This window comes from Ascaphus truei, chromosome 2 (genome assembly GCF_040206685.1).
Source record: "Ascaphus truei isolate aAscTru1 chromosome 2, aAscTru1.hap1, whole genome shotgun sequence".
Lineage (NCBI taxonomy): Eukaryota > Metazoa > Chordata > Amphibia > Anura > Ascaphidae > Ascaphus > Ascaphus truei.
In genome coordinates this window covers 367,042,677-367,048,676 of record NC_134484.1, presented here as the reverse complement: position 1 = coordinate 367,048,676, position 6,000 = coordinate 367,042,677, and the positions used below count along the sequence as shown (strand labels likewise).

General features: G+C 46.1%; 1 protein-coding gene across 1 annotated transcript in view; it reads left to right on the top strand.

The window, feature by feature from the left end:
* Window positions 1-6,000, top strand: part of AZI2 (5-azacytidine induced 2) — a 129,532-nt gene that overhangs the window by 27,472 nt on the left and 96,060 nt on the right. Inside the window, exon 3 of the mRNA XM_075586999.1 lies at window positions 2,710-2,820. The gene's annotated coding sequence lies outside the window, so the exon portion shown is untranslated. The remainder of the gene's footprint in view (window positions 1-2,709; window positions 2,821-6,000) is intronic.

The window sequence follows — 6,000 nt, the reverse complement described above, 5'->3', positions numbered from 1 at the left end:
TAAAATTGGTGTACATATCTCTTTCATGCTGGCAGTAATCCTGATAAGTATGCAGGGTTGCCAGTAACAATCATGGAGGTTTGCCCTCAAACCCTGGTGAGGTGTCATATGTCCCAAAGGAAGTGACAACATGCTTTGTGTCCACGATTAGTGACACAGAGGGTGTCTGTTTTCTGGAGGTGATATAAGACACAGCACTGCCTAAAGTTAGCAGTTCAGTTGGTGTTCCGACTCTGTTCTGGAGAGTCATGTGGAGGTCTGCAACAGTGTTGCAGTGTGTGATGCAATAGCTGTGAGTCTGTGCAGCTCAAGAGAGACAAGCTGGTGAATCTCCCTGAGGGGAGAGGTGGAAAGCAACTCCATTAGGAGAAGGAGGAACCTTCCAGATGGAGTGCAGCAGAGAGATGAGCGGCTAAGCTGACCGCTGCGTGGGGCAGTCTGTCCAACCATGTAAATAAAGATGCCCAAGTTCACCAAAACCCTCATGTGTGAGTGTGGAGTTACTCAGCAGAGGAGGGCACCAAGAAGAAGTTCCCCATCAGATCCATCTCCCTGCGGACGCAGAGATCCTGATGGGATGGAGGCGCTGCACTGGATATAGGTAGGACTCAAGCACACTACCTCAGCTGCCTGTCTTGCTGATATCCCCATAACAAGATCATGCGGGAGACTCAGGAGTCCTGTAGCCAACAGGTGCACCACCAGACACATCCATGTAATGGGGACCAGTTAGACCACAGGGGCCAATCTGAGATTGGATGGGTCAAGGAGGGTCCATTAAAACCGTTACATATATATATATATATAAATCGGTGAGACTCAGAAAGTCAGTGAGAGTTAATGTGATTGCAATATACAGATGACGTGCTTTAATTAACAGATAGAACAAACAGAAGAAAAATAATTATCACCTTTAAAACTAAACACATTTCAGTTCTGATAGTAAAAATGTTAATATCATTATTTTCTCTTTAATTTGATCCGCTAGTATATTTTCTTGTGTTTATATTAAGTAATAATACCCGAAGAACAGGGCATTACTGGCCAATAATGCCCTGGCTGGAAGAGTTGAAGGCCCTGTTCTGAGGGGATTATTACTATTATAGGCTAAATGTAGGCTTTTTTCATAAAATAATAGACACTTTTGTAAAGATATATAACTCGGAACTACGCTGATGCACCTGTGTAGGAAAAAGAAGTAAAGTAGCAAATGAGAGGGGAGAGAGCTGGGGGGGGGGAGAGAAGAGAGAGAGGTGAGCGGGGGGGGGGAGAAAGAGGTGGGGGGAGAAGAGAGAAGAGGGGGCGAGGGTGGAGGAGAGGCAAAGGTTGGGGAGAAGAGATAGGTGAGGGGGGAATTGAGAGAGGTGGAGGAGGGGAGAAGAGAGAGGTGGGGAGCGAGGTGAGGGAGGGAATGAGGTGAGGGTGAGCGAGGTGAGGGGGGAGCAAGGTGAGGGGTGGGAGGAGAAAGAGATGAGGGGGAAGAGAGGTGAGGGGGGGAGAGAGGTGAGGGGGGAGAGTGAGAGGTGAGGGGGGGAGAGAGAGGTGAGGGGATGAGGGTAGGGGGAGGTGTTGAGGGCGGAAAGGGATGAGAAGTGGGGGAGAACAGGGGAGGGGGAGAGCTGGGTGAAGGGGAGAATGGGAAGAGACGTTGGGGGCAGTGATTTTAACTACAAACTAAAAAATCAAAAAAACAGATAAAAATTACCTTAGCAGAAGCTATACAAGTGGTGGAAGAAATATTACTTTGTTGTAAGTAACAAAGTTACTATTTGGGACCTGCCTGCTTCTGCCACCACTAGCAGCAGTGAGAGAGAGAGAGAGAGCCTGCATGTGCTGTGAGAGAGTCTGCATGTGCTGTGAGAGAGAGCCTGCATGTGCTGCTGAGCTGCGAGAGGAGAGGAACAGAGATGCCGAGCTTCCCCTGCATCTCTGAAAGGTGAGTTGGCAAGTTGCCAAAAATTCCGGGCATTACTGAATGAATAATGCCCGGAATTCTAACCAATCAGAGAGCAGGGATTTCAGTAATGCCCGGAATTTTACTGCTTTAGACTATAATAATAATAATTTAACAATGCTGTTATGAATACACCAGCATTGCACTTCAGGCCTTTCCAGTACTCAACAGCACCTACAGTGTATTTGCTGAGATTAGAAGTAGTTTTACCCTTGCTATAGAAGATTTTAACCCGGTTCATGTGCAGGAGGCTGTAATCTTCCCTAGAAAGGGAAATATGGCTACACAGCATATTTAATAATGTCAAACGTTCAAGTGATGTAGATATATCATAATAATATGAACATATAATGGAAATAATATTCACTTCTGGCCCTGTAAAACATTACAAAATCCTATCCCTTATAGTATAACTCTGTTCAATATATCTGCTTCATCTGACAACTAAAAGAAGATACTATCAGAAAGGTTTTAATGGGTTTCTATCTACTAGTAACTGTGATTTAATCTTCCAATTGTATAGCAATCAGATCTATCAGAAATGATAGAAAAGAACTGTTTACCAAACATTTGTTCTTCCTCGTGGGGTAGGTAAAACAATTTGTCTGTTCAAAACTGCACAGTGCAGCAAGAATCAGTGCTTATTAAATGATAACTTCTGACAGTACTAGTGGATCAGGAGGACTCTTATGGTTGTACAGTTTATGTATTCAGTGTTAATAGGCAATTTTACCTATCTATTGTTTAACATTTAGATGCCGGAAGTCCTGCAGCAGTTGAGTGCCACCAGATCTCTGGGATCAACACCATGGGATCGCTTTGGTATCAATCATATGGTTGTGAACTGCCCCCCTGATATCTGAATCGTAAGTGACACTCTCCATGCAGTGAGGAAATACTTGCAAGAAAACAAGCGAAAATAGTATGACATTCCCTAAACGTCATAAGTGCCCCTGGAGTATATAGGCCCTTGTGATGTCCAAGGAACATCATAGGGTACTGTAAAGGTTAATAGATACGGGCAATAGATACAGCACCAATAAGTGGTGTTATTCCATAAGACACATTCCAACACTAGAAGACACCTTCTGGCCTATCCAAGTGAATGAAAGTGTGTCATAAAGTAGCACTGTTTAGTATATATGGCACATGACAAAGGTCAGTGTGTTTGACCGAAACGTCGATCTATGTGGATTAAAATCTCTTTTTTTGTATGAAGACCTCTGGCGTGCTGGTTCCTTTTAGTTTTAGGAGGATGTGTTCTATATTGTAGGTCTCCTCAGTGGGGGATGATCGCTGTGCACCTGAGGCATTTGTATAAATCCAGTGAGTGCACCTATTTCTTTCTCCTAGTATATATAGCCCACCATGTCATACAATTGGGATGATTTGCTTTGCAGATCTTTAATATACAGTATTTTCTTTCTATGTAGCGCTTCTGTATGTCGCAATGTACATAACTTATAAACTAATTGTTATGCCCCAACATTACAACGAGGTGGGGCGCCTCACTAAGCCAGCGCGCTCTCATAAGTGAGGTGCCCCACCCCGCCGTGTAGTAGTGTCAGGGCAGCGCGCTGTACTCACAGTCCTGCACACCGCTGACACTACTACGCAGTAGGGTGTGCCCTGGCCTAGCCTGTTTTGGCAGCAGTGCCCTTTTTGGTCTGCACCTTGGGCAGATGCCCGGAAAGCCCGCCCCTTAATCCGGCAATGCACTACGTCCTTATGCAAAGGGTAACTAAACCTATGTACCTTCTCTGTATAAGACCGGAACCTACTAGAGCAGCGGTGCGCAAACAGGGGGGGCGGGAGATTTTGCTAGTGGGGCGCGGGCGGTTACAGAGGCCCAGCGCTCTTCCCCACGGCATTTAAATTAAATACCGGAGGAGGCGTGAGGCCTCTAACTTACTTACCTGCTTCCAGTCTGGTCTTCGGCGACGCGTTGCCATGGCAAAGCAGCGTCAAATGACACCGCGGGGTCATGGCGTGATGTCACATGACCCCCGCACACCGGAAAGAAAGGGAGGGGGGCGCGAGCACCGCGGGGAGTTTGCGCACCCCTGTACTACAGGATGATTCCAAGAAAGTATTATTTACTACGTGTATTGTGAACGTCTATGTTAACTGGTTTTGGACGGCTGTTCAATAAACACCTTTTCTTTTATAAATGTTCATAGCGCCCATTTCTATACGGCACTTTCATCCCCGCCCAACCAGCACTTACCCACGCACTTTCTACTGGCATGAGTTACATTATTATAAATCTTATTGGAGGGGCTACTTTTATGTTCTCGTTCAAAGGTGTCATATTCTCTAGCCTGCTGTACCCATGCTTGGCCACCGGGACTGCTGCCACTCTCAATGTCTTGTTCTAGCCTGCAGTACCTATACTTGTCCACCGGGATTGCTGCTGCTAAACTAAGGAACATTCCAGACCCTGATACCTGACACCTCTGCACCTGTGCTCCACCTCTCAGCCTGCATATATAAACCTACCTTTCCTGTTCCTTGTAACAGGGGAGTTATCCCTGTTCAGGTAATGTGCCTCTAATCCAGCAGTGTGGTGGTTAACTGCTGGTAGTCAATTAACAAACACCACCTGCCTGATTAGATTGCTTAGAAAAGTCTGTCTTTTGAGACACGAAGTGAGACTCCTTAGCTCACACCTGAGCTGAACTTGGAGACAGAGCAGAGACTGTCCTTGACTCTCACAACTTGTCTTGAGCCCTGCCAGAAGAAACAACAGAGCTGCTTTCAAGACACAGGGGAAACTTCCAAAACTGAATGCTGACAACCTGAGGAAAGGTAGCAACGCAGGAACAGAGAAGATTTTCCCTCCAAACCACAAGAAACAGATAAGACTTTCATTTATGAGACTTTATATATCTGCTTATTTCATGCTATATGTTTGAGGCTGGGAGACATGCTTATCTAAAGGGAGTGTGGAGTGCATACAGTAGTATTTCACTAGAAATTCTCCCAAGTGAATAGAAGCTTTGTTTGCCCCTTGTTTGGATGGTTTCCTGATGTTAAGGAAACAGGCGCAATAAAAAGCCTTATTTAATTTCACTATAACCAGACTCCCTTGCATACATCTGTGAGCGTCCGCCTACATTCCTCCTTGCCTGTTTATACTGGTTCCTTAGCTCCTGCAAGGTTCCTGTGTTTACTGCTGTGCTAGCTATTGCTATCATCCTGTTCCAGTTTCCTCGTTGCCGACCTCTGCTTGTTACCTGACTTCGCTATCTGCCGCCTGCCTCTGATCTCTGCTTGTGACCCCTACTTCGCTCCCTGCTGTTCCTGCCACTGGGATCCACTTCAGCCGAAGTCCAATCCTTGACAGAATAAACAGGCCCTACCATGGATTCCGCTGGAACAGACCCGGCCCAGGCTCAGACACTCCATGACTTACAACATATCATGGTTGGTTACCAAGAACAACAAAGACACGTGTTTAATCGTCTTGGCCGCTTGGAAGAACAAGCCGCCACCGCGGATGCTGAGAATCGTGAACTACATGCAGCCTTAATCACCTTGTCTGGTCAAAACACTGTGCCTGTGCAAACCGCACCCTGTATATCCCTTCCGGAAAATTTTGGGGGGAAAAAACAATCTTTCCGGAATTTGCTTAATCAATGCAGACTTGTGTTCAAGCTTCAGCCCATCATTTATCATACCGAAGAAGCCCAGGTTGGACTGATCATAAACCTGCTCAAGGATGAGGCCCTTGCTTGGGTCTCCCCTATGTTAGAACAAGATAGCCCACTACTAAGGGAGTACTAAGGAGTTCATCGAAGCCATGAGTTTTATTTTTGATGACCCAAATCGTAGTGCAACCGCTGAGGCAACTCTGAACAATCTTCGTCAAGGAAGACGCTCGGCAGCTGAATACGCCGCTGAATTCCGCAGATGGGTTAACGATACTGATTGGAATGAGGCCGCACAGAAATATCATTTTCGGCAGGGTCTCTCGGAGCAAGTTAAAGACGAACTAGCCTGGGTGGAGCCCCCAGAGAGATTTCAGGACTTTGTCCGTTTATGCA